Consider the following 27,908-nt stretch of genomic DNA (forward strand, 5'->3'; position numbering starts at 1 on the left):
GAGTGAAATTCTCCTAAGGGGCTACTTTGGTGCGAGATTTCAAATGGCACACTGCGCCTCCATTCACAGCGATCTGTTTACCAAAGCGACTTCTCAGATTTACTAGCAGCAAAAGATTTCTTGGAATTAACTTTGAATCACACATTCTTTACAAAGATAACAGTAAAGCAGATGGTCATTATAACGCACAAGACAGACATGACACAAAATTTGAGGAAGAGATTTTGGTCTTGAATTTGTTTCATAATTACAATCCTGATTTCCAGGGCCGTACTGGCCGTAGCGAGCACCAGGCATTTTACCGGTGGGCCAAGAGGGTGGGGGCCGGTTTTGGAGCTGTGGGGGCCGTTTTTGTTGTTATAGGGGCAGTTCTGCAGCAGTGCTTCAATATTGGCCTGCTGTAACAAAAGCAGCAGCAGTTTTCCCAGATAGTTTGCTGTGGTCCAGCAAACTACTCGTGCGTGCCATGTGTGCCTACTTGGAATAGCGAAATCAACGTTTGGTGTATGCAAAGTCAAAGTACAGCCCCAGTTCCTTGAAAAGCAATTTACGCTAATGAAAGCATCACTGAAAAGGCTACACTTCAGTGGCTGAGAATCTGCTGGAAAGGCCACACAAAGAGGTACTGCGCTACTACGCAACTCAAAGCCATATATTCATATAGAATCACAATGCTTTAGGCGGATGCAGCCAGGTTTTAAATTAGCAGCAAAGTGCAAGAAAACACTGCGAACAGACATGCTGCAAGGCAGAGATCAACCAGGTGTCAGACAGCACAAAGCGACACCTAAAGGCAAAGTGATACAGGAAATGGTCATATGCTTACCAGTTCTGAGTAAGAGATTCCTTATGCCACAGTGCTGAAGGGAGTGACCCCAGAGAAGGCACCCAGGTTTGTGCTTGCAGAGCTGTCCATACCCAAAGCGGCCCAAAACTAAAGCTGCCGGTTGGTGGCTCAAAACAACTCCCAAGGTCTCCTAAAGGCAAAGGGCTCCCATGGAGTCTAACTGGGAGTTCAACGTTCCATGGACTGTCCAAATCGACCCAGATGCCAGCACACCACAGAGCATTAGAGATGGCCTGGAGGAAGCAGGTCTTCGCGGACTGCAGATGGAGTCAGAAGAAACTACACTCTCAGTGTCAGCCGACCTCGTAAATGGTTACAATGCTAACACCTTTTTGAAACCACCACTGCCATTCGATACCGTAAAAAAGTTGAATATTGATGACAAATGGACGGGCTCGATAAAGACTTTTGATGATTTAATTGATGCAATTGAAGAGGCAGATAACAAGAAGATTATCAAGTACCTTAAGATTCTTGCTGGTGAAGGTGTAAAGGAAGTCATACAGAAAATGCAGCGAGCTGACGAAATTACATGGTCAAATCAAAGCAGACCTGAACCTAAAGTTCAATCCAATGCCAGATGTAAATTACAAAAGATACTTCTCTGTCAAAGACAGAAAGCTGGTGAGACATCATAAAATTTGTTGTGAGTCTGGATACTCTTATCAAACACTGTAAGTGCAATTAATTTAATGATGAGAAAGCTATACACCTCAGAGTGATTAACATATGCTTGTCAGATTTGTTCAGATGAATGCAGACGGAAACTCTTAGTCTGGAACAAGTTCTCATGGCTGTCATAGGTGAAGAGTGTGCAGACCGACATGAAGGCTGCTGGAGTGTGTCCAGAGTGAGTCAGTAATTAATGTGATAAATAAGCCAAAGAATAAGGCCGAGAGACACAGAATGAATTCTCCACAGAAAAAGAAGTTGAGCTTCAGGTGTGAATTTTTGTTTCCACAAAAAGGTAAATACCCTGCCATTGGGTGGATCTGCAAAGGCTATAGAAAGGAGAGCCATTTTGTGACGTGAAGAAAAAAAGTAAGTGTGCCACGGCATGAAGACAAACCGGCACCCAAATGTTCCCGAAGCGACGTTTGACGCACACCCATCACGCTAAGCAACCACATTAGCTGAGGCGAATTGACACCAAACGAAGTCGACATCTAAATCTTCATCTAATAGTTCTTCCGTATCAATATCAAGTGAAAGTAATGAAGATGGGTGTGCCATGTCGATTCTTACCTCAGAGAAGCATCTAACCAGAGGATTTGTCGAAAAGGAACAAGAGTCAGGCAGGGCCACGTAAAAGCAAAAAAAATACAACGTGCTGGACTCTCTGCTATTTTCGAGCTTTTTTTCCTTTTTGCTCATAAGCCAAACACTTTTCTTTATGTTTGTACCTCCTATTTTATTGATACTTTTTTAAAGAATTACTTTTTTATCAACTTTTTCAAGGTAGTGAAAAGGAAAATTTGTGCAAATTTACATATATTACAAATATATTTACATTCATTTACATTCAACTTATTATACATACTCCAACACAATACATACAGCTATGTACAAATACCAGGAAAAGAAAATTAGTGAATTAAAGTGCAATTTGTGCAGTGCATGAATCAAACTCAAACAAACATAGATTTTAAATTGAATATCTATGTCACTGTAAGAGCATATAGCCATTAAACATTTAGTTCATGAAAATAGGAAGGAATCCCTTGTTCTTCTATGCTCTTTTGCCGACGCGTTTCGAATCAAAGATAATCAATATCTAGATTCTCATCAGGGCTCTCTGATTCTCTGTACACAAGATGTGGAAAAAATAAATAACATTTTTTAAGTGAAAAGTAGGAATCTTTCTCTAAACAACTTCTACTCTCCTCTCATCGCACTCTTTTTATACCTGGAGGGATTATTATCACTCCCTCAGTTTTTTTTTTTTTTTGGGTGAGGATAGTCTTTTCAATTGGGGATTCTCTGTTAAAAGACACAGAGAGTCATAATCAGTGATATATATACAGACGCTTCTTTTTTTCTAAATGTCATCTTATTTTAAATCGTACCTGCTGGGTTCTCTAATTGGGAGTATAATCGTGTTTCTGACAGCAAGTAAGCATTTCAGACTCTTTCTCGTCTTCCGTTATATCGGGCCACACTTGACTTTCTAAAGCGAAAGACAAATTCATTTTACACTCTATGCTCGTTTTAGGCGTTTGTTTTATTTTAGACTTGTTTGAATCAAAGTCATACCTTTTAGTTTGCTCTATTTACGCAAACTTAGTTGTATTCATGGCGGACGCCACCAGCCGGTATTCGTCCTTCTGAAACATGATGGCAAAACATGCAACTAAAGATCATCGCTCGGCAACTTTGTTTCAAGCGATTGTAACTTTTGCAGTCAAGCACATACCTTAATTTGTGCGGGTTCGACTCGCTCCTCGCTTCTTATTTATCTCAGCAGTTATTTCTGATCCTATAACACAGATCGAGTGTTGGGTCTATCTGCACGACCTGTCCACGGCTTACAGTTATACATAAAGCGTGTGGGGTTCAGTCTTAGTCAATCTTTACTCAAGCACAATATCATTGAGTGTTCTACTTGTCCATCTTCATGGGTTTCTCCCATTGTGTTAGAACCCAAAAAGGACAGTGAAACAGTTGTACACATCTGCATAGATGTGCTTCAAGTGAAGAAGGCAGTTAAAAGAGAATGACATTAAGGTCTGCACATTGCCGGCATAATAACCCAGTTGAATGGTCTAAGGGTATTCTCTTGCTTGGGTCTCGTGGACAATTGCAGGTACATTGCAAATTTTCTACCCATATTAAGTCTGTTATGTTACAAATGACTACGTTTGTTGTGTCAATAGATGCAGAGCTATTCTAAGATGTCATTCGACGTATCATACAACCTGTCATGAATACTTTCAATTACAGTGATGATATATTGGTTTTTCAGAGCTACACAAAAGAAGCAGCACGAAGCTCTCACGCTAGTGTGTCAGTTGCTCACTGATGCTGGTTTGAGTTTAAATGCAGAGAAGTGTGACTAGTATATGACAAAGTAAAAATTCTTTGGTCATATTTTTTCTGATGGGGGCATGACACCCAATCCAACTAAAATGCAAACACTGTCAACTGCCACTCCCCCACAAGATGTTTCCATGTTACTTTCATTTCTTTTTTTTTTTTTTTTTTGAAAACCTTTATTGAGCCTTCACAGTTGTTACACAGCTTGTCGCCTACAACCCAACCGGGCCGGCCGCTAAGAAAGCGTTAAGCAAACAAATATGCATTATCACAGTACAATTACACCTGCGGTCGTGAGGACCTGAGGATGAAGCTCCAAAAAGAAATTGTGCAGAAGGGATTGCGAATGGTCCATGCCGAATTAGGAGGTTTTCGTTTTCTGTTTTGTACCTAAAAAAGAACATTCAAACTTCGGGAAATCACTTTGCCATCGATACAGGAAACTTAATGCCAGTTAGGTGGGAGCGTACTTCAGAGTCCATGCCAACAGCACTTTGCACACCTTGGTAGGCACCGTATTAGTCGTCCCATTCCGTTACCCCGCCCCCACCCGGTGTCGCCCTCCCCCACCATCAAGCCCTCCCCGCACATTCACTCTTCCTCGTCCGACTCTAGTGTGTCACCTTCAGGAAGTGGCTCACAAATCTCACCTCGGTAAGCGTTCCATGGGGACCAAACTTTGTTCCACTTGGCCGGGCATCCCCTGGTCAAATACACTGCCCGTTCCGTGACCATGGCCCTGTCCATATTAACACACCATTGCGAAGCCTTCGGTAGATCCGCCACCCCCCAGCGCTGCGCGATATCCCTCTTAGCCATCATCATACCAATCGTTACCCAGAGGCGGCCATGCCGGGACAAGTCAGTTGGTTCCCACACATTAAGAAGGCAGCGACGAGGCTCTGGAAGCACGGAGACCTCCAGCACTTGTGAGACGGTGCGCAGGACCTGACGCCAATAGGTTTGTATAAGGGAGCAGTCCCAGAGTGTGTGGAATAGTGTGCCCTCCTCCCCGCAGCCCCGCAAGCAGAAGGGGTCAGGGGCTCGCTGTATGTGGTGAAGCAATGTTCTGGTGAAATATGTTCTGTGCAGAACTTTGAGTTGGATGAGTCTCATTCTAGAGGATATGCCCGCTTCTTTAGGGGATGCCAGTGCTTCATTCCATTCGTGTTCATCCATCTCTCCCACGTCCTGTTCCCATTTTCCCTTAAGAGGCACTAGCGGGTCCGGGGAATTATTTAGGAGTTTCCGGTAGGTAAGGGAGGTGGCCTTTTCCACCATATAGTCAGTCAAGAGGCGATCTTCTAGCGGGGACGACTCTGGGAGAGTTGACCCCACCGGAATAACCGCCAACAGAGCATGACGAAGTTGGACATACCGATAGGTTTCATGTGGTCCCATTTCGTAGAGTTCCTTCAGGCGGTCAAACGTGATGACAGCCCCACGGTCCCACATGTCCCCCACTGTTGAGATGCCAATATCGTCCCAGCGGGAGAACCCCTTGCTGGTCCGAAGGTTGCCTAGAGCACGTGAGTCCCAGAGTGGGGTGAGCTTGGTGATAGTATCTTTCCATCCCAGCGCAGCGGTGGCTGCATGCCAGGAGGACACCGTGATCTTAGTGGGCCCCTTCAACGACCTGAGTTTACGTTTATCGTAAAGCGGGGCCAGCAGGGTACCAGCCCCCAGTTGGGCCCGGTCCGCCTGGAATGCAGGGTCCGATTGCGATGCGTGCAGCCATTGATTGATCGGCCTAAGCTGGGCCGCCCAATAGTAAAGTTGGAGGTTAGGAAGTGCGATGCCACCCTCGTACCAGCCCTTACAGAGCTTGGCGTGAGCTATCCGTGCCGGGCGGTTATTCCATAGCAGACCAGAGACCACCGCCGCCACCCTCTTGAAGTACCTGGGGGGCACCGCAAACGGGGTATTGTCCAGAATATATAGAAAGCGGGGCAGGGATTTCATTTTGAAGAGGGCTGCTTTCCCCAGCATCGTTAGCGGTAATCCTGCCCAGAAGCTCGCATCTCGCCTGAGGCGGTCCAGCGGTGGCGCCAGGTTCAATCTTTCGTATTCCGCCGGGTCACTCGTGACGTGAATACCAAGATACTTAAATGACGAGCCGGCCAGTCGCAGGGGGCAGGCAGAGCCAACCGCGGGTGGGCTGCCCGTCAGGGCGTATAATTCGGACTTAGTCCAATTGATGGTGTAGCCAGACACCTCCCCGTGGGCACTGCAGATGCGTAAGAGAGCCGGAATGCCGTGTTCAGGATCCGTCAGGTAGACCAGCATATCATCCGCGTAGAGCGAAATGCGGTCTTCCCAGCCCTCCCTCCATTGAATCCCCTTAAGCAAGGGGGTGGTCCTAATGCGGATTGCTAAAGGCTCTAGCGACAGCGCAAATAGCAGGGGGGAAAGAGGGCAACCCTGTGAGGTTCCGTGACAATTGTAAGTGGTGTTTTCGACTCGCACGAATATGGTCGAGTCTGGTATCTATGAACCGCAAATGACGAGTTTAGTAAGTGTGCGCAGTTTCGCTGTGCTAACTTAAACCGTTCGTTTATTATGTGGGTTTTTCATCTGTACCCACGGGTTCCATCTTAGATACGGCATCCATTTTGTCTCTTGCCCTCAAGTAGCCAGCGAACGGACGTTGTCCGCTTCGCGACCCTGGGACTCCCAAGATATCTGCGGAAGACACATGTTCTTTGTGAGTGTCTTTATGACGAGGGGGTTGCTACTGTAAGGCAGATGGCGCCGCTCGAGGCTCATCTTGCCGCACGGACTTATTGTCTCAGCCGTGCATCTCATTAGGCACGTCCCTTTGATGCCTGTATCTCGTGTTTCCCGATACCTCCCCTTTTACACCCTTTCCGATCTCCCCACTGTCTCCGTCTTCCTCTACACCTGTCCTTGTTCCTATTTCGATCTGTTTTACTGCTGATTGGAATTTGCTAATGGTGGGAAGATGGTTTTTACAGTTGGGAACCGCCAAATGTTTCCGCACTTATGTTCCGGACCTCATGTGTTTCAAAGTGACCAAAGCGACCCCTCTGGGGGATAATGGTGGGAACCGGGTTGTAAACTTTTGTGTTCAATGTAATCCTATGGGTAAAAACTGTATAAAAGGAGCGATCCACAGAACCAATTTGAAGCAGTCTCCCCAAGTTGCACGCTGTGTACTTGCCGTGATCTCTGTGTTCCCTGCAGCAAATAAACCTTGAATCTTTGACGTCGAAGGAAGTGTCCCGTGTCTCTGTGATTCGTACGCCGGAGCAGGTTACCCACGAAGGTTTCAGGTGTTGTGCCCTGGCACCGCTGGGTCCTAAAGAACCCAGTCCTTCAGTTGGCGCCCAACGTGGGGCTGCATCAGTGGTACCGGTCCAAGCCCGACGATCGTGAGGAACTTCGTGTGAAATCTCCGAGGGAAGGTGCACTCCGCTTCATCGATCCTGTTGTCGAAATAAGTGGCCCGAAGACTTTTCCCGCGAAGATTCCCGCCTCCGGACGGCTGCGACGGACTGCTGCCCTGACTGTAGACCTGTTTTGGCGCCTGGCGTAGACCTTGGTATAGCGAGACGATTGACGGGCCTTCCTGGTGACGCCATCGATTTTTGAGTTAAGTATTTGTGGGTCGCTCCCATAGTTCTTGGTTGTTGACACTTTAGCGAGTGTTTTTGTTGTTAGCGCTGTGTGAGTGTTTTTGTCGGTGACACTTTGCTAGCGTACTTTGTTGTGTTGTTTGACGACTGCAGCCGCCAAAAACCGAGGGTTTTGTTCTTTGCTGGGACTTGGTAAATCCCGTAACCCTTGAAGTTTGTGAAACTCGGCTAGTGTGCAAGATGCCTGGTCGTAGTACTTTGTTTAGTTGTTTCAGACCTTGTGGTGTGGATTCCCGACTGGAGGACTCGTGTCCGATACCTCCGGTTGGAACTCCCACGTATGAGCTCTATAGTAAGCATGGGTTAGGCCCACTTACCTTTAACGATTACTGGATTAAATATACGAAAAAGGACGGCGACCTTCGTTGGCCACCTCATGGTAGCTTCGAAGCTCCGATCTTAGATAATCTAGAGATTAAATTGTTCGAAAGAAAGTCAAGGCCGGCCATGTTTGATGCCTTTCGGTTGTGGCGCAAAGAAGCCCGACAGAAAGAAATCAGACAGACTAAACGAAATCAGCGAGATAATGTTGCTACTATAGTGAAGAAAGCAGAGCAATTTCAGCGAGATAAGGAGGTTAAGGATAAGGAAGTGTTTGACCGATTACAGCGTATGACTGTAGATAAATGTTACCCCGCTTTACCAACGGAGTCGGAAAAGAAGGAAGAGCCAGTTGAGGATCCCTTAATGTCTTATCTTATGAAGTCGCCACCTCCGTACGTACAGGGTACCGCAGCTCCTGTGGTCCCTGCCGTACCTGTTCTTCCGCCTATTCCTCCTCCGCCTGTTCCTCAGCCTGCACCCGTTCTTCCGACTGTTCCTGCTTCTTTGTCCGTTTCTATTCCTACTGCCCCTCCGCTTCCACATACTCCTGTTCCCGCTACTGCTCTTGCCACTGCTCCTGTTTTGTTAACCCCTGCTGTTGCTACTGTTTCTACTCCTTCTCTTGTTAGCCCTGTGTCTTATTCTTCTCCCTCTACTCGTAGTCGCAATTCTCCTCTTGCGGCTAGCTTCTTTCATTCGCTCGGACCTGTTCATGGGTCCGCTGGTTCCGATGGTCCTCAGAGACGTAGTCAGCTTCCTGGAAACAGAGAACGCGTTGCGCTGTATAATATGGCGATGGGTTGGATGGTAAATCCTCAGAGAAGTCCACCCCGTGTTGTCCTCGAAACATTTTGTCAATTCAATATACCAACACAGAGATATGTGTTTAACGAAATGTGTAAGTTCCTTTATGATCAAATAGCGGCTGATGCGCCTGACGAGGTGCTCACCGCTCTGTCTGATCTCCAGCTTCAGTTCGCAAATGGGCTGATAGTGGATACTAACGTTCGACGTGCTGTTGAACGATTGCTATCTCTTCGTCCGGCTCCCATCCCTCATGCATTGTTCGTTGAGGATATTGAAAAACAAGACGAGTCTGGCCAATATCCTACGCGTGAAGTTCCGCCGGTTTGGATACCAGCGAATCCAAATGCTCAACCTCCGACATTGGCGCACTTCCAGAGAATATGGATACACCTCCCATGGAAACGCTCGGAAGTGTTACAGGTGAAGCAATCTTTGCCCGACCCACGCAAGAATCCTACAGGGTATTACAAAGAATTATCACAGCTTGTAGATGCTACGGTTATGAATCTTGCCGATATCGACATGTTGTTTGGCAATGTTGTACCGCAACCGGTATGGGCAAAGATTCGACAGGAAAATCACCCGGCTGAATTAGGTGGTGCTTGGGCTGCCATTGTAGCGGCAGACGCCTGACAAGTAGCTGCTACTAAACCCGATCAGTTGATTCTCGACCTTCCTCAAAGGATTATTACGCTAATGAAAACTCTTATGCCAGCTATGAAGGTGAACTGGGACAAGTTGTCAGCCTGTAAGCAGAAGAAAGATGAGAGTGTATCAGACTTCTTTACGAGGTTTGAGGAGGCATTCATCGACCATAGTGGTCAGGATATGGGCACGGAGGGTGGTCAAAGGTTGTTTGTGGATACATTTGTTTCAAATTTATTGCCCGACTTGAGCAATAAATTGAGAAATTCGGAAAGTGCATGGGCCGTTTCTACTTCGGCTCAGATATTGGCTACGGCACAATACTATGAGAATAGAGAGAAAGAAGAGAACGACCGTGCTGATAAAAAGACGAAAGAGCTCAAAACTAAAGTGTTGTTGCAACAAGCGTATCCTCCGCGGTCAAATCAGAATACTTCACAACAGAATAGATCACAGCCACAATCGAACAGATCCCAAACTCGTAATGACTCCTCCTCCCAAAGATCCTCGTTAGGGTACAATCAATGTGCTTATTGTAGACAGGAGGGACACATTAAATTCAATTGCCCTGTTTTAAACGAACGTAATAGTGGTAACTCATCTAGAGGAGGTCGTGGTGGTTCACAGCAATCATCACGTGGTAGAGGTCGTGGTGCTCAGAACGATCGCTCAGATAACTCATCCACTTCTAATAATTGTTTCGATCAACGTGGATCATCGCAAGGACGATCTGCGCAGTACAATGTAGACGATTATTACGTCGATCAGGGGACTGACGACAGTAATTACTAGGACAGCCATAGACAAGGAGAGGGAGTGGTATCAGTTCCGGTTGATCAGAGAGGGCCTTACGTCGCAGTTGCTACATCGGGCGTCGTTGAGCCTTTTCTGTTGGACACTGGTGCAGCGAAAAGTTCTATCATGTATTCGAAACTCCCTGGCGCACCTTTGTCTGGCTTAACAAATGTTTCCGTTGGATTCTCTGGCGCCCCTGTTAGCAATCCAGTTTCGCGCCCTTTGCCCCTTCAAATTGGGCCACGTGAGCTAGAAGCTCCGTTGATTTTAACCACGGGTTGTGGCGAAAATCTTTTGGGCCTGGATTTGCTTAAACGTTTGTACGCAACTTTGTATTGTTCTCCTGCGGGTGTAAAGCTTACGTTAGGAGAAAGGGTTGTCTCTCGTATGTATTTGTCCCTCGATAAGCTCCCACTGGAATTGAGTTCTCTTCCTGCGTCTTTGTGGGCAACAGGTCCAAATGACGTGGGCCTGCTTGATATCTCCCCTTATGTTGTTCAGTTGAAATCTAATGTGCGACTGCCACGTATTCCCCAATATCGTATCTCCCTTGATGGTGAACGAGCACTGTTGGCGATCATCTATGATTTGATCGAGAAAGATGTTATTGAAGAGTCTCGGGGAAACGTGTGCAACAGCCCTGTGCTGCCCATTCTTAAACGTACTGATCCTTCAAAACCGCCTGTTTATCGTTTTGTTATCGATTTACGGGAGGTAAATAAAATTGTGGTTCCTCAATTTCCTGTTGTGCCTGCCATCACGGCGCTACTGACTCTGATTCCAGCTTCTGCATCATGGTTTTCGGTGATTGACTTGAAAAATGCGTTTTTCAGCATCCCGATTGCCGAAGAGAGCAGGGACCTTTTCGGTTTCTCTCTCGGTGGACGCAGCTTCCGGTTCAAACGCGCTCCTCAGGGCTACTGTGAAAGTCCATCTATTTACAGTCAAGCCTTGAAGGGTCAACTGGATGCATTTAGGTTGCCGGTTGGTGCGGCCTTGATCCAATACGTCGACGACTTATTGGTGGCTGCTGATACTCAGGACATTTGCAAAATTGCTACGGTGTCGTTGCTGCAACATCTCTGTGAGTTAAATCACAAGGTGTCACCTTCTAAACTCCAATATTGTTGTCAAGAAGCAACCTATCTAGGTCACTTATTGTCAAAGGAGGGAAGGAGATTGACCCCAGAGAGAATTGCAGCGATTGCGCGAATGGCTGTGCCAAAAACCCAAAGAGATGTGCGTGCCTTTCTAGGTATCACGTCGTACTGCAGGCAATGGATTCCTAATTTTTCATTGCTAGCGAAACCATTGGTGGCTCTTACGTGCAAGGATGTTTCAACTCCTTTACCATGGACGGAAGAATGTCAGAAAAGTTTTTCTGAACTGCGTGATTCATTGTGTTCGGCTCCTGTGTTAGGTACTCCTGACTACAGTAAGCCGTTTACGTTATATGTTCACGAGAGGGAAGGTTGCGCGTTGAGTGTCTTAACGCAACCTTTTGGTGGTAAGCAACGTCCATGTGCATATTTTTCCTCGACCTTGGACCCAGTAGCTAGAGCGTTGCCGAGTTGTCTACGAGCAACAGCGGCAGCTGCGGTCTCCATCCGACAATCAGCAGGATTGGTCATGGATAATATGCTTACGGTGATGGTTCCGCATGCAGTCGATACTCTTTTGAATCGAACGAAAACTCAGCACTTGACGAGTGCGAGGTTGTCTGGGTACGAATTAACGCTCTTGGCAAGCCACATTCAGATAAAACGTTGTAACGTTCTGAACCCGGCAACCTTGTTACCAATTAGTACAGAGTCAGATGAAGTAGCAGAACATGACTGCTACTTGAGGACTGAAGAGGAAACAAAAGGTCGAGTGGACCTTAAAAACACCCCATTGGAAGATCCGGATGGCACTTTGTATGTGGATGGGTCATGTTTTAAGTTGCCGAATGGCGATGTGACTACTGCTTATGCTGTTATAACATTGAATACTGTTGTTGAGACTGCAAGGTTGAATCAGAATTCTGCCCAAGCTGCGGAGCTGATTGCTCTTACTAGAGCATGTGTGTTAGCGAAAGGGAAACGTGTGAATGTGTTTACCGACAGTCAATACGCGTTTGGTGTTGCTCACAGCTTTGGACGATTGTGGAGAGAGAGAGGTTTCTTGACGTCGCACGGTACGAAGATTCAGCATGGCCAGCTTGTGAATGATCTTTTGGATGCATTGACTCTGCCTACGCAAGTTGCGATTGTTAAGTGTAGTGCGCATCGTAAGGTGACGGATGATGTTGGTCGTTGTAATGCGTTTGCGGATGAGACTGCTAAGGAGACTGCCCGGAACCTTAGCACTCGAATGTACGTGACGAGTTCGGTTAGGTGGCCTACAGAATCGAGTATGTGTGAAGACACTATCGAGAGTGTGAAAGCAATTCAGAATGAGGCCACCGAGACTGAAAAGACGAAGTGGAAAGAAAGTACGGGAAAGTTGGATGCGAATGGTTGTTGGATTGATTTGTCGGATCAGAAAAGATGGATGTTGCCTGATGCGTATGTGCTGGCCGTTGTGACAATGGCACATGGGTTAGCACATATTAGCGCGAAAGGTATTTGTAAGTTGCTGGCTGCTGTGTGGAAGAATGATGGCATTACGAAATGTGCTGAACGTCTGGTGAAGAATTGTATGGTGTGTATAATGTACAATCCTGGCAAAGGAACCCCAACTCCTCCTGGCAGTTTTGCTCCCCCTTCGTATCCCTTTGAGGTGATTCAATTGGACTTCATCCATATGGAGCGATGCAATAACCTGAAATACGTTTTAGTTGTGGTTTGCGCATTCTCCCGATGGATCGAGGCCTATCCCCTCAAAGACAATACTGCTTTGTCTACTGCGAAAATCCTACTGAAGGAATACTTTCCTCGGTATGGAATGCCTAGAGTCGTGTGGTCAGATAACGGAAGTGAGTTTGTTGGAAGTGTGATGAAGAGTGTGTGTAAGGGCCTTGGAATTAATCAGAAATTCCACAGCGCCAATCATCCCCAGTCAGCTGGATTGGTTGAAGGGTACAACGGCACCCTTAAACTAAAGTTAGCGAAGATTCAGGCTACGACTGGTCTTTCGTGGCCTGACGCTTTGCCTTTAGCATTACTGTCAACTAGGGCGACTGTACACTCCCGAGTAGGGCTTAGTCCCTATGAAATAGTGTTCGGCCGTCCTGCGAATGTGTGGGGGGTTCCTAGGCCAGGAATGTTTTCTGATCTTGAGTACCCAATGTTGATCGATTATCTACATGACTTGACTGCTAAACTGAGGTTAATTCACCAACAGGTTTACGACGCATTGCCGACGCAGACAGAGGGTCCAGGCCACCAGCTCCAGCCCGGAGACTGGGTGGTGACAAGGAACTTTTCACGCAAAAATAACCTGGACCCGAGGTTCACCGGACCCTACCAAGTGCTCCTGGCCACGAGGACTGCCGTTCGTCTTGAGGGACGTAAGAATTGGGTGCATGCTACGCACACCAAACGAGTCCCCATCCCTTTGCCGGCAGACCCGTGGGTAAGGAGAGGCATTGCGTCATCTGAAACAGAAACATTGCCGGCGTTTGTGCCTTTTAGCGACGCACAGCTTGTTGAAGAATCCTCAGCGCAGCAGAAAGACACTGTTGAACAATTAGCATCAAAAGACTCAAGACCAGAACACTCAACTGATCAGCAGGACGCTGTCTCTCCAACGGATCCTTTGTTTGACGAGCAGACACGTCCTGGGAAAGCTCGATACTTTTTGCGATCTCGCACTAAGGACAAATAAAAAGATCTTGCCTTGCTGTATTGACAACTGCATTATCCCGTTTTCCGTGATCAGTTTTGAACTTTCGTATTACTGTAATTATTTTTTTTACATATATTTTGAGCTTCACTCCTTGTACCTTTTTTTGCCTCTACAGCTGAGAGACTTTGTTTTTGCATACGTACATATTGTGCATTGAAGGCCGTAGGGCCGCGCGCGTACTTCCTTCTGGACAGTAGGTCTTGACGCTAGGTTAAAGGCCGTCGGTTCCTAGGAACTCCTAGGGATTGACTATTGCTGCACAGAACGAAGTGCGTCAAGAAACGTTGCGGACGGTCGTAGGGAATGGCATTCTCGAAGCTGAATGATTTGGAGGGGGCTCAAGTCCACAGATTCAAGCTGCAGCAACTCAGTCGTACCAAATGTTTCATATTCCAACTGTTTGTATTGTTTTTGACTGCTTCTGCATTATTGGCGGGTGGGGTGTATTACACGATGTCTTACTTCTTACCTGCTACACCTACTCCTACTCCTTACCCTAATCTTACCTCTACTGCTTCTCCCCATTCCTTTCACATGTTACCGGAACACGAGCAGGCTAGACGTGTAGAATTCCGCAACAATTCCTTTATTCAGCTCCTCCATCAGCATCAGTTAGTGGTTAACACTACTAATTGTTGGGTGTGTGGGTTGATGCCACATACTACGGATAAGGGAATTCCATATCTGGTGTTACCGTATAGTTCCCAAGGGTCAGCTCGAGCATTTCAAACAATGTTTCGAAGCGCACTGGGTTTCCACCCCATTCGAGAACCACGTTCCCCCTACTCTGGTCCTACCTCGTATCAAAAACCTTTGTCGATAGCAATAGAGGATTTAGATAGTGAGATCTATGATCCTTCGCTTATTCCCGAAGAAGAGGTACAGGCCTATAGAGTCCTAAGTAGAGGTGAATATAGTGTGTTCACTAGCGAAAAGCAGCTTAAAAGCTCGCCTCCGATATGGGTCGTACCCCACACTGGTAATTTTTGTCTTATGGGTCGTGGCCGAAGATCGCAAGCCCGACTTGGAGCAAGTGCTTGCACTGAAAATTACATTCTGCCGATGTTCTCGTCCCCTGTGTTTCTGGCTGCCAAGGGTACATACTTTATCTGTTATGATCGTGCATACACATGGTTGCCCGCTGACTTCATGGGCTCATGTTTCATTGCAAATCCGTTGCCTCCGACGTTCATTGTAGATGCCGATTATCATAAGACTAGAGTTGTGCGAGGCGTAATTAGTGAAGAGGATACTGCCGGTCAAGAGGCAGGAGACTTTTTCAAGGGTTTCCTCCCGTTTTGGGGACCTATGGTTAATAGTAGGAACCTGAGACAGTTGACTCGAGTGGTAGAATCGACAGCTAACATTACTGCCAGTGCCCTTGGTAATATCACCACAGAACTTCAGGCGGAGAGACTTATGACGTTACAAAACCGTATGGTTTTAGATGTTATCTTAGCAGATCGAGGTGGGGTATGTAAGGTGATCCATTCGAGCTGCTGCATTTTCATTCCAGATAATGCTCCTACTGTCTATCAAGCCATCTCGAGGTTGCATAAGATCTCCGAATCCATACACGTGGATGTAGGGGATTGGACGCTACTTGGATGGTTTTGGGGCCTGATGTCGACTTGGGGTTGGAAGATTCTGATGATCATCGGAGTCGTTGTAGTGTTCCTGTTCACGTGTTGCCTTTGTGTACAGTGTGGTCCTGCCTTATGTGGCCTCTGTGCTACAACGTGTATGAGACAACCATCTGTTACCAAGGGGACTCGGTTGGACAGAGCTATGCTACAGCAACACCTCGATGGTCTGATGAATATCGAATATGATTCCGACTAGTGCTTGCCTACATGAGGGCAAAAGGAGCGTCTGAGGTTCCGTGACAATTGTAAGTGGTGTTTTCGACTCGCACGAATATGGTCGAGTCTGGTATCTATGAACCGCAAATGACGAGTTTAGTAAGTGTGCGCAGTTTCGCTGTGCTAACTTAAACCGTTCGTTTATTATGTGGGTTTTTCATCTGTACCCACGGGTTCCATCTTAGATACGGCATCCATTTTGTCTCTTGCCCTCAAGTAGCCAGCGAACGGACGTTGTCCGCTTCGCGACCCTGGGACTCCCAAGATATCTGCGGAAGACACATGTTCTTTGTGAGTGTCTTTATGACGAGGGGGTTGCTACTGTAAGGCAGATGGCGCCGCTCGAGGCTCATCTTGCCGCACGGACTTATTGTCTCAGCCGTGCATCTCATTAGGCACGTCCCTTTGATGCCTGTATCTCGTGTTTCCCGATACCTCCCCTTTTACACCCTTTCCGATCTCCCCACTGTCTCCGTCTTCCTCTACACCTGTCCTTGTTCCTATTTCGATCTGTTTTACTGCTGATTGGAATTTGCTAATGGTGGGAAGATGGTTTTTACAGTTGGGAACCGCCAAATGTTTCCGCACTTATGTTCCGGACCTCATGTGTTTCAAAGTGACCAAAGCGACCCCTCTGGGGGATAATGGTGGGAACCGGGTTGTAAACTTTTGTGTTCAATGTAATCCTATGGGTAAAAACTGTATAAAAGGAGCGATCCACAGAACCAATTTGAAGCAGTCTCCCCAAGTTGCACGCTGTGTACTTGCCGTGATCTCTGTGTTCCCTGCAGCAAATAAACCTTGAATCTTTGACGTCGAAGGAAGTGTCCCGTGTCTCTGTGATTCGTACGCCGGAGCAGGCTACCCACGAAGGTTTCAGGTGTTGTGCCCTGGCACCGCTGGGTCCTAAAGAACCCAGTCCTTCACCTGTCGGGTGCCGCGCTTGAGCGGGAAGGAGCGTGAAATGTGGCCATTCGCCACCACATGCGCTACCGGCATGGCGTACAGCAGTTTTACCCATGAGATGAAGACAGGGCCAAAACCCATGTACTGGAGAACCTCAAAGAGATAAGCCCACTCGACCATGTCAAAGGCCATCTTTGCATCCAGGGCCAAGATGGCCGCGGGTTCGCCGATTTCATCCGTTTTGGCCAATACCCCATGCACCCGTCGTAGATTGAGTGAGGTGTTCCTGTGGGGCATAAACCCGGACTGGTCTGGGTGAATTAGGTCAGAGAGGTGGGGCATGAGACGATTTGCCAGAAGTTTCGCCAGAATTTTGCTTTCTGCGTTAAGTAAGGATATAGGGCGGTATGAGGAGCATTCCTCCGGGGGCTTACCAGGCTTAGGAATAGCCACAATCGTGGCCGTTCGTTGGTCTAACGGGAGTACCCCTGTAGTACGGCACTCCTCATACATTCGGAGCAGGTATGGGCTAAGAACAGCAGTGCGGTCTTGGAACCACTCAATTGGGATGCCGTTCGGTCCAAGCGCTTTGCCCGTATGTAGGGCCCCAATGGCGATCCGCAGTTCGTCAGCGGTAAAAGGCGTCTCAAGCTCAGCCGCCGCTTCGGGCAACAGTGCCGGGATGGGCAGATCATACAGTGCGCTTTGGGCCGCAATCGCAGTGACGTCCCGCTCTGGGGTGTAGACTGTCTCAAAGTGGGCAGCCAATGCTTCCACTATCCGAGCTGGGTCCGTGTGAATGTTCCCCTGTTCGTCCTTAACCTGTTGAATCCCCCTGGTACTTCCACCTCTTTTGTCTAGCCAAGCCAGCATTTTCCCTGCCTTGTCCCCCATATCATACACGCGGTTTTGTGTGTCAGTGATGTGACCTTGTGTAATGTGTCGAGCATGGTCTGCATAGAGACGCTGGGCCAGCATGAGCGCATGTAGTGTGTCGTCAGTGGGGTCTGTTTCATGGGCAGCGGTTGTTTCGCGCAGTCGTAGCTCGAGCGCCGAGTGTTCCGCCGCCTGTTCTCGTCTATACGAAGTTATGGAGCTAATGGCTTGCCCCCTCAGGACGGCCTTATAAGCCTCCCAGAGCACCTCAGCCGAGGCTGCGGTAGGCTCGTTCTCCATGAAGTAATGTGTCGTGGCAGTCTGCAGTGCCTTCCGGACCTTAGGTACCTTAAGATATGAGGCACGCATCGGGAAGACGCGGTGGCGTGAGCGTGTTTGTGAAGTAATGTTGAGAGTTAGTGGGGAGTGATCCGAGATGCCCCTAGGGTGAATGAGCACCTCGTCGACGCGCTGCAACCCATCCCCCAACGCCAGAAAGTGGTCAATGCGGGACAGACTATTATGGACGGTGGAGTGGAAGGTGTACTGTCGCTGTGTTGGGTGGACGTGTCGCCATATGTCTACCAGCCCCAGTGCCTCAAGGAACCTCTGGAATCTGGAGGGACCCCCGGGGAGAGCGGTTGCTGGGAATCTGTCGAGTTGCGGGTCAGCAGGGGCATTAAAGTCCCCGCCTAGCAAGGTGTCTCCCTCGGGGAGGGACAGCAAGAAATCGCCCAGGGCAGGCAGCATCACTGAGTGCAAGGACGGCGGGATGTACACTGATACTACAGTCAGGGGGCGCCCATCCCATTGACCACACACCGCCGCAAAGCAGCCCTGTGGATCAGTTTTTGTGCTAATGGTGATAAAAGTAGAGGATTTTCTGAGCAGGATACCCGTGCCCCGGGACCCAGTGGAGAATTCGGAGTGGGCCAACATTGTATACCCTCGCCTGTCCAGGGCCTTGGTGGCAGTACCCAGTAGATGGGTCTCTTGAAGGAGTATGAGGTCAGGTTTATGACGCTGGACCTCGGACAGAACAAGGCCACGCTTCACTTTATCACCCAAACCGCGCACATTCCAGGCCAGAAGCTTGAGGGAGGAGCCGCCCAATCGCGTCACACCCGCCTGCATCACGTTAGGCCGTGCACCCATCGCCATCGAAACTTAGGGACAAAAACCATCAGCACATGGCCCACCCTCCCAGCATCGTTCCAGTAAATAGCACAGTACATTCTACATTTTTTGATCGATAGCATGAATCTCCCGTAAAACCAAACAAATCCCCCCCCCAACACCCCCCACCCTGCCTCCCTGCCAAACGGACTCAAAACTGCCCGCCACCCCAACTTAGCAGAGCGCTTATCCCATATCAGAAACAGAGTACTTGCACGTCGGGGGAGAGTGTCCCCCAAAAGCAGGCGGTCCCTTTGTAGCCCTCGGGTCGTCCGGGCCAGCGTCCATTAACGACTCAATGAAGAATCAGAATGGGAGTATAGTTCAGGAGTAACTCGGTAGTCCCTTGTGGTCTCATCATTCGCCTCTAGCAGCTCCCAATTGTTCCTGTGACGGTGATCCATTCTCGCTGTTCCTGGGTGGAGAGCGTGAGCCCCGCCGGCTCCCTTCTCCCGACCTGTTGCGTCGACGGTTAGAGGTGCGGTCCACAGTGCGCCAGCCATCCAGCCACTCCCTGGCATTCTCTGCTGAGTCGAAAAACCAGACCTTCTTGTCCGCCACCACTCTTAGCCGGGCCGGAAACAGCATGGAGTACGGCAGTTCTTGGTCGCGAAGCGACTTCTTAACTTCGAGGAATGTGCTCCTCCTACGGGTGACCTCCGCCGTGTAGTCAGGAAAGAACGAAATCCGTGAATTCTGGATTTGGATGGGCGGTGCCACCCTGGCGGCTTGGAGGACTGCATCGCGGTCTCGAAAGTTGAAGAGTCTCGCCAAGATGGGACGCGGGGCGACTCCCGGGGTAGGCGTCCCTCCCGGGACCCGGTGTGCCCGCTCTACTGTAAAGAAGTTGGACAGTCCCTTCGGGGCCAGTTTGGTCTTTATAAGGTCTTCAACGTATAGGTCCATGGCCCCCTTTGTTTCAGACTCCGGAACCCCCAAGATACGGACGTTGTTGCGTCTGGAGCGCCCCTCCTGGTCATCCAATTTACTTTTCAAAAGTTTATTGTCCGCCTGCAGCCTCTCCATTGCCACTTGTAGGTCGGAAACGTCTTCTATTAAGGATTTAGTCACCACCTCCACCTGCTTCACCCTTTCGCTCATTTTCTGGAGGTCGGCTCTGATAAGGGTAACCTCCGCCGCGGTCGAGCCCACCGTGGCCTGCACCTGCTCCAGTGCCCGTAGCACGTCGTCCAGCGTGGCCTTTTTAGCGCCGTCGTTGTCAGCGCCCTTCCCCAATGATTTGCGCTGTCAGGCTTGGTGGATGACTGGTTATCGTAGGCATACTTCCCAAGCTTCGCCTGAGCAGCAGTCTGCCGTTGTCCCTTCCCCGCCATTACTGTCCAGTGCGACAAAGTCTATGATGGGGCGGGCCGGAGGTCCGTAGCTGTCCACGGGGGGGAAGGGAATGCAGGGGGGGGGGGCCAGAACGGGTGGGGGCCAGAGGTCGCTGGCGCTATTCGAGTGCCGCCGGCCGCCGCGGAGCTGTGGCGGCCTCGGCTGGGTCAAGCAAAATGGCGACTGGTGCTGCACAGGTCCTCCGGCTTGTGTCGAGCGCATCCAAGGGGCACAATCAACAAATAATACCTAATATATAATAGCACAATCACAATAATCGAAGGCAAAGAGATGTCTGAAAGAGAAAAGACATACAACACAAATTTTGTATGAACATGCGTTTAATATAATGTAATCACATTATTTTAAATCCAGTGCATGGTGTCCCAAGTGATTATGAAACATATATTTCAAGATTGTGACTCTTTGTGACATAAAAACAAGGTTTCTTCAAAAAATGTACAAAAGCGACCATTAGATCAATACATAATATGTGCCTGCAGCCTACTAATACAGTAATAATGGCTGACAAATGGTTTGCTTCTCTTAGTGGACGACGTTTCGACCCGCTTAACAATGTGGGGTCTCATCAGGACCTAGCAATGAAGGGGCACCTAAAAAAATGATAACTAGTGGTGGAGAAAAAAAGAGAAAAGCATCAAGAAGGTAGATTTTCAGTCGCTAATCATACCTAGGGATGACTGTCAGATAATGTGGTGTGCACTGTGTGGGGGTGAAAAGAAAGAAGAGTACACACAGAGGGCCCAGCTGGGGACGAGAAATCAGGAATATTTAAAATACAAATGTGCACACGGAGTAAACGCTGGAAGTCCCCAGATGTGAATATAAGTTCAACTTACCCTATAGTGGAGAGGGTACTGACAGTCAGTAAGGCTCAAGGTAGGAAGCCTTAATAATTTAAACAAGCATTTACAATGCAACGGTTTCGCCTTTTGAAAAGTTTGAGCTATTGGCATAGTAAATGACAACATTTGTATTTATGTGTTGGTTTTGAAAACAGATAAATAAATTGCATTGTCATTGTGGAGTGGTGTGGCTCACTGGTTAGAGGCGGCAGACCCGGAAGCAGAGAACGGCCCGGGACCAGGGTTCAATTCCTGACGCAGCAGGGTCAGCGGACTCGATAATTCTCGCCTCGGTGCCTACTCTAACCAGGGATCACACTCGGCAACTCTGGGCATTAGCTTGCCTCATCTCTACAGCGGCCCCCCACAAACACCGGGGATGCCTGGATTCACCTTGGAGATACCCAGTAGGGACCATCTCACAGGGATAGACAGGACGGGTTCCCCAGCGGTCTACAGCGCCACAACGCCTCAGGGCAGCAGTGCGCTTTACAAGACACATACATTACATTTACAATGCCAATAGTTTAATCTCTGGCAAATGCCACACAAAAACACAGAGAGAGCCACACACAGAGAGAGCCACACACCCACCCAAAGCCACACACACACTCAGGAGAGCAAGCACAGCGAGGGGGCAGGGAAGCAAGCAAGCACAGCCAGGTGGTAGGGAAGCAAGCAAGCACAGCCAGGTGGCAGGGAAGCAAGCACAGCCAGGTGGCAGGGGAGCAAGCACAGCCATGTGGCAGGGGAGCAAGCACGGGCAGGGGAGCAAGCACAGCCAGGTGGCAGGGGAGCAAGCACAGCCAGGTGGCAGGGGAGCAAGCACAGCCAGGTGGCAGGGGAGCAAGCACGGGCAGGGGGCAGGGAAGCAAGCACAGCCATGTTTCCAGTGCTTGGCTATTCTGAACAAACCATTGGTATCCGGCCTGCCACTCAAACGAAAACAACTCCCAGAATACCTTCTATGAGCATTGGTACCCAGGAACCTGCACTAGCCTAACTGACAGGGTGGGTGTGTCTCAAACGCTGTGGGGTTAGGGTTAGGTAAGACGTGTGGAGTAGGCCCTTGGGTGTTGTGACTGTTGCGTTCGAATTGTGTCAGATGTCCATTAATCACATGGTAAAGATTGCAGTGGATCGCTAAAGTATATTGGATCTTTGGCTGCAGCTGATCCCCGTATGCACTTGATCGCCATGTGCAGTGTCTTTATTGGATTTTACTGTGCAATTAGTCCCGGGTGCAGCTGATATCTGGGAATGGGGCTTGTGACATACCTCAGTAGGTTGGCTGATTTCGAACAGGTCCAACCGGTTGTTATTCCAGTGGTTGATGATCTCGGCCAGTTTCCTGCGCTCTTCCTCGCGACTTCCCGACATGCTGCTGCGGCTCTACCCCAGAGACCGCCACGAAAATCCAAGCTCTGAAACCAATGGTAGGAGGAGCTCAGTAGACTTCACACCGGCTTCCTCAAATGTCGGGCTGCCTGTGCCAAAGCCCTCAGTTCTACCAGGAGCTCCAGTTCACGGCTGGCTATCCTTGCAGGGTTCCTCTCCCTGTCAGTCCTCTCTTACATCTCCCCACAATATGTTTGCAGCCCGTAGTGGACGCCTATCTATACACTGTTCCCTTTTCCGACTCTCGTTGCTCGAGGTCGACCAAAGTCGTGCACAGGCTTCACCTCCTCCCTGACGCACACATACGGACCGGTTACGCACCCCAGTCAGTACTCAACAGCATCTGCGGGAACATGGATAGACAGAGAGGAGACAATTAACAAGTGGCGACAATATTCATGTTTGCGAGCAGGCGCTAAATGCGCCCTGACTGGGGGCTGTCTGGGGGGGAGTATATCTCCCCTCCTTCCCTGCCAGCCGCGGACCTCCTCAAACGGCCCTCCGTTCGCGGTGGTCCCAGGGATGCCTGAGAGCTGACGCGCCCCAGACACCGCCACTTGATCCGTCCACCCTGCCCCTTGGTTCAGCCCCCCCACTCCCCGGGGGGAGGGGGACAGTGGCTGGACCCGGGGTCTCAGTGGAGGCCACCCCCGGGAGGCAGAGCCCGAGCACCAATGATGGGCGGGAGATAAGGGGAGCAAAGGCAAGAAGAAGAGAAAGAGCGGGCCCACCAAGCATTGGGGCTGGGCCAGCTCAGCCATAAATTTAAGGTAGGAATGTGGTAGGGAGATAAGGGCTATTTAAGGGTGTGCACTGGGCACAAGGCCCTCTTTCTCTGGGGAATTTTGGCAGGAGAAGAGGTGCAGCGTCGACAAAGCGCGAGGTGAGGTGGGGGGAGGCGAAGGAGGGAGGGATGGAGGGATGGATCTAGGGGGCTGCAGCGTAGTGGGTACAGAAGAGAATGTGTGGGGTAGCAAGGGTGGGGGGACTTTGCTGGGGCTGGGTGTGCAGGGGAATAAGTAAAGGAAGGGACGCCACAAGAGGGTGTGCAATATTAAGAAATGTAATGAGGGGCGGGAGTAGCAAGTTAAAGACTCCCGCAATATCAACATGCAATGGATGGGGCAAGGGGATTTCTGTGGAAGTGTGTGTGGGGGGGGGGGGGCGCTGGGGGTCCGTGGCGCGGGCTTTAATGGGACGTGACAGTGGAGTGAGGCTCCTACAGCGGAGGGCGAGGCGGCGTGCAGGGGAAGGGTGTCACCAACAATAGCAGAGGGGGGGGGGAGGCCGAGCATGAGTCGGTCAGGTGCGAAGTCCTGGGGAGGGGGGGCCCACGGGAGGGCTCGAGCGTAAGGTTAGAATAAGAAAGGGCATGGAAGGATGGTGGCCAGAGGGGCCAGAAGTAGAGGGTGTGCTCTTCCATGGGGCGGGGGGGGTGGGGGGCTCAGGGATATTCAAGGGGCGGTTGGGGATGTGGGCCAGGATAAGTGTGTAGAAGTGCACACCCCCCCAGGCGGCGGGTAAAAGGAGGACGGAGTGGAAGGGCTGGATCCTGGTTTACAGGTTACTGAGATGGGGGCCGGGTAGTAGATGCCCCTTAGTGTCATGGGGCTGAGGATCGAAGTTTGGCGTAACAAGAGGGGAGGGGCTGGTTCTGGGGACTGGGGGCTCTGTTTCCGAGGGAAGGCACAGCCTCCGGGCGTCAAGCGGATGAGTAGTAATAGCAGAGGGAACTGTCACTGTTTTGTCCGGCAGTATGAATGTGGAGAAATATAAATAAGTTTAAGTTAAAAGTCACATAAGTACCAACGCATAAAGGACAGCACCAAACGTAACGCACATACAGGGTTTTCATAGGCAATAAACTGGCCCCTAGCTAACTCACTCTGATGCGAAGTGCGCATTCGTCGGCGAGGGGCGGGGGGCTGGGCAGCTCTCGAAGCAGTGGGGGCTCTGTTTTCGAAGGGAGAGCTCGGGAGATGACAAAAGGTGGATGGGCGCAGGGCGGGCGGCGGCAGGGTCCCGGACTGCGGGGGTCAAAGGAAAATTATGCGGGAGGGCTGATGGGAAGGACGGAGCTTGGACGAAAGTCAGGGGGTTATTTGTTGTGCATTTTTGTGTGGCGCGGACTTTGCCCGGGGTGTCAGGGCGCTTCTGAAAGGGGGCAGGGGTGAAATATAGTGAGAAAGATTGCAAAAGAGCAGATTGCGAAGGCATACGTTACGTTACATAAGGTAGTGGTGACAATTGTGAGCAAGCAAAATACATGAGGTGGAAAAAATTGTGAGCAAGCAATAAATACATGAGGTAGTAAAGGTAATGGTGACAATTGTGGGCGGACGGAATACGTGAGGTAGTAAAAAATGTGAGCGGCCAAAAGTGCATTAGGTGGTAAAGGGTGCACGGGGGGAGGGGGTGGGGAGTAAGAGTGGTGGGGGGGATGGCTCAACGCTTCAATGCTCTGCTAGAGTCTCGTGCGTGCACATACGAAGACGGGGGCCCAGGGGGAAGAGCTGTCTGGTCTGGTCGTTAAGAAGGGACTAGAGCAGACGGCTGTCAACACGTGGGTTACAGGCCGCGGCTCCGGGCAGTCAAGAATGTATAAGGGGCGGAAGGCGGATGAGGACATCGCGCAAGATGGACCAGGGCTTCTAGGGTGTCTGGCGAAAGGATAAATAGGGGCATTAGGGGGAGGGCGGATCCGAGAGTGGAGCTGCCACCGGGGTGCCATGTCTACTGTGCCAGGACAGTGGTTGGGGGGGGGGGGCGGGTGCGGTCGGAGGGATAGGCGTCGTGCACGGGCCCTTCATCCTTCCGGGACAGATTGGGAGGAGGTTCAGTGCTGCGGGCGCAGGGGGGTCAATGCGGGGTCTGCAAGGACGTCGTCGGTGAGGTGCAAACAGTGGCGGAAGGGAGGAGGGCGATCCAAGGAAGGGTAGGAGAGAGGGGCGATTGTCCGGGGGCTGGAGAGAGGGGCGACTGCTGCGCAACATGGAGGGTGGAAGGTTGCAGCGACCTGGGGGCGGCGCTTATACTGATGCGGACGAAAAAACAGGGAGGGGTGTTGCGGAGTCGGTGGTTTTAATCATGCGATGTTAGACAGCGATTTTATATAGCGCGAACGTTGCCCGAAGGGGTCGGAGCGATTAATGAAGGAGGTGGCAGTGATAGAAGAGACATTAAAAGGGAGCGAATAGAGAAAGATATGTTACAGGCACTGGTGAGCGCGCAGGCTGGGCCCCGGGTGATTCGGGGTGATGGGCTGTCTGGCGGTGGTGGGGGGGCTGAGGCGCTATACGGTGCCCCTCCACGTTGGGGGACATCTCTCACATCCTAGCCTGCGCCAGCAGCAGAGGAGCGTGGGAGAGGGGAGGGGAGGGGAGCAAAGGTGGAGCAGTTTACCCCCCATCCGGCCTCCTGCAACTTTTTTCCGAAGTAGATGGCGCTCATCCCATCGATGGAGAGCATGCTAGGGGGTGCAGACAGCCACGGCCTCCTCTCCCTCGTGTTGTCGCGAAGGTCGAACTCCGTCTCCAGCTGAGGGGGTCTCAAGCAGACCATACAGGGGTGTCTCTCCCGGAGGCTCAAGTCCCAGAGATTCTCTTCTTTTTCCTCCCAGGGGCCACAAATCCCTCCTTATCTCACCATGTAAATTCCACCTTAAACAAGTCAGGTCCCGGGCCGGCAGCCAATCACAGCGCGGCCCGGGGAATGACGTCACGGGGGTGTCCAGGCCGGCAGCCAATCACGGCGCGGCCCGGGGAATGACGTCACGGGGGTGTCCCCGGCCGGCAGCCAATCACAGCGCGGCCCGGGACACACGGCAACAAGGGGCGGAGCTTAAAAAAAGACCCAGAAACGCCCCCGAATCGCGTTTTCACAGGGAAAGCATGATTGACAGCCAATCTCTTCCAATGGCTAGCCTCCATTTATGGAGCTAGCCAATGGAAGACAGAGGCAGACAGGGGCGGGACTAAGCCCTACACTGTAGAAACAATAGATTTCTCCTGGGCGGAGCTAGTGCTCCGGCCAGGTCGAAACCTAAAAAGGGCGATAAGCTGTTGTCAGGAATTTCTGACAGAAGGGTTCAAAAACCCAGTAAATACGTATGTGGCACAGATGGTCTATATATATATTGGTGAAATCTAGAAAAAAACTTACCCGTGGAAAAAAAGGCTGACCTCTCAATTACCATCAGGGGAAAATGACGATAATGCATCATTTTGTTACCTAAAAATAGACAGCCTACAAAATCAGAGTTTGGTGCGAAGGTGCTCTTACCCGGTGTGGAGAGGATAATGGAATGAAAGGGACCGCCAAGGTCTGCTGCGGTAATTAATAACGCTTGCCTTGTAGAGAGGACTGCACCGGTCTGTCTCTCCTCGTGCAATGACAAGACTGATCAAAAGGAATTGGTCTTGTTTAATGCACAAGGGGCGCGCCCTGCCGGTCATAATTGGAATAGACGAACAGTCAAGACTAAAGGAAAGGACGAGGCACAAACAATTCTGTGTCCTCAAGAAAGCATTTGAACATTTTTTGGAAACCAGTGTGGTAAATCTAAATTACCTATACTTAATTTATGCGGTAAAGTTCAATAAGAATAACTCAGTCAGAAATAAGAGACAAAATCCGTGGTATTTGAGGTTTTAAAAGGGGTTTTATTCCTTAAAAAGGAATTGGTTTAAACCAGGCAATCATGTTCCGTCACCACGAAGGTTCGGGAAGGGATAGACAATACTTTATTGACAGGTTATCATATATATAGTCAATGCATTACAGTAAGACATATGCAGGAGGCGTAACAGCTGAGAGAAACGAGATAAAGTCATATGTACGTAACAGAAGGCGTGCATAAAGGCGTGCATGAAGGCGTGTGCTAGACAACATCACATGAAACGTATCACAAGTGGGTGGATCCATAAGTGAATCCTGCAGTGTCAGCAGAAAATATGTGGCAGAGATGCGCGCGCAGCAGCATGACGTGTAATTGACGTGGAACTGGAGGGTGAAGGGGACTTGACATTTAGCCCTCCATGAGGAGACAGAAGTCTGGAGTGTCAGAACAACTTAATCCCAAATCATATCTAGTATCTTGTGTTTGAGGAACTGTATTATCTGGATGGAAAGGTCTCTCGGGCAGAGGCTATTCTATACTGACTGCTAGTGCGTGCATATGCGACTACGTGTCTACATGAGATGTGAGGGGCCATGGGCCTACCATGGTAACGGAAGCTATGAATTACTTGCATGGAGACAGTGAGGCCGGGCCCTTTGCTCTGCAGCTGGGAAGGATGTTTTCGTAAACTACTAGACAGGAATGTATTTTCGAGGAGCGGAGCAGATAACTTGAAGGTTGAATTCAGTCTTGGCAGGCAAGGCAGGCCGAGCCTGGCACAGCTCGCCGCGCAGGGAGTAAGTCAAGGGTCAGGAAGCAGCAGACTGCGGCTTTCAGAGACAGAAAGCAGAAAGAGGCTCAATGGCAGAAATCAGGGCCTAACTCGCCAGAGCTAGAAAACATGAAAGTGCACCACATAAAGATGTTGGCAAGGTA

The 27,908-nt window shown here is 49.8% G+C and overlaps 1 protein-coding gene across 1 annotated transcript in view; it reads left to right on the plus strand.

Moving 5' to 3' along the window:
- The window catches only part of POLN (DNA polymerase nu), a 2,377,116-nt gene that overhangs the window by 729,110 nt on the left and 1,620,098 nt on the right, over window positions 1–27,908 (plus strand). The window lies entirely within an intron of this gene.

Source organism: Lissotriton vulgaris, chromosome 3_2 (assembly GCF_964263255.1).
Source record: "Lissotriton vulgaris chromosome 3_2, aLisVul1.2, whole genome shotgun sequence".
Taxonomy (NCBI): Eukaryota; Metazoa; Chordata; class Amphibia; order Caudata; family Salamandridae; genus Lissotriton; species Lissotriton vulgaris.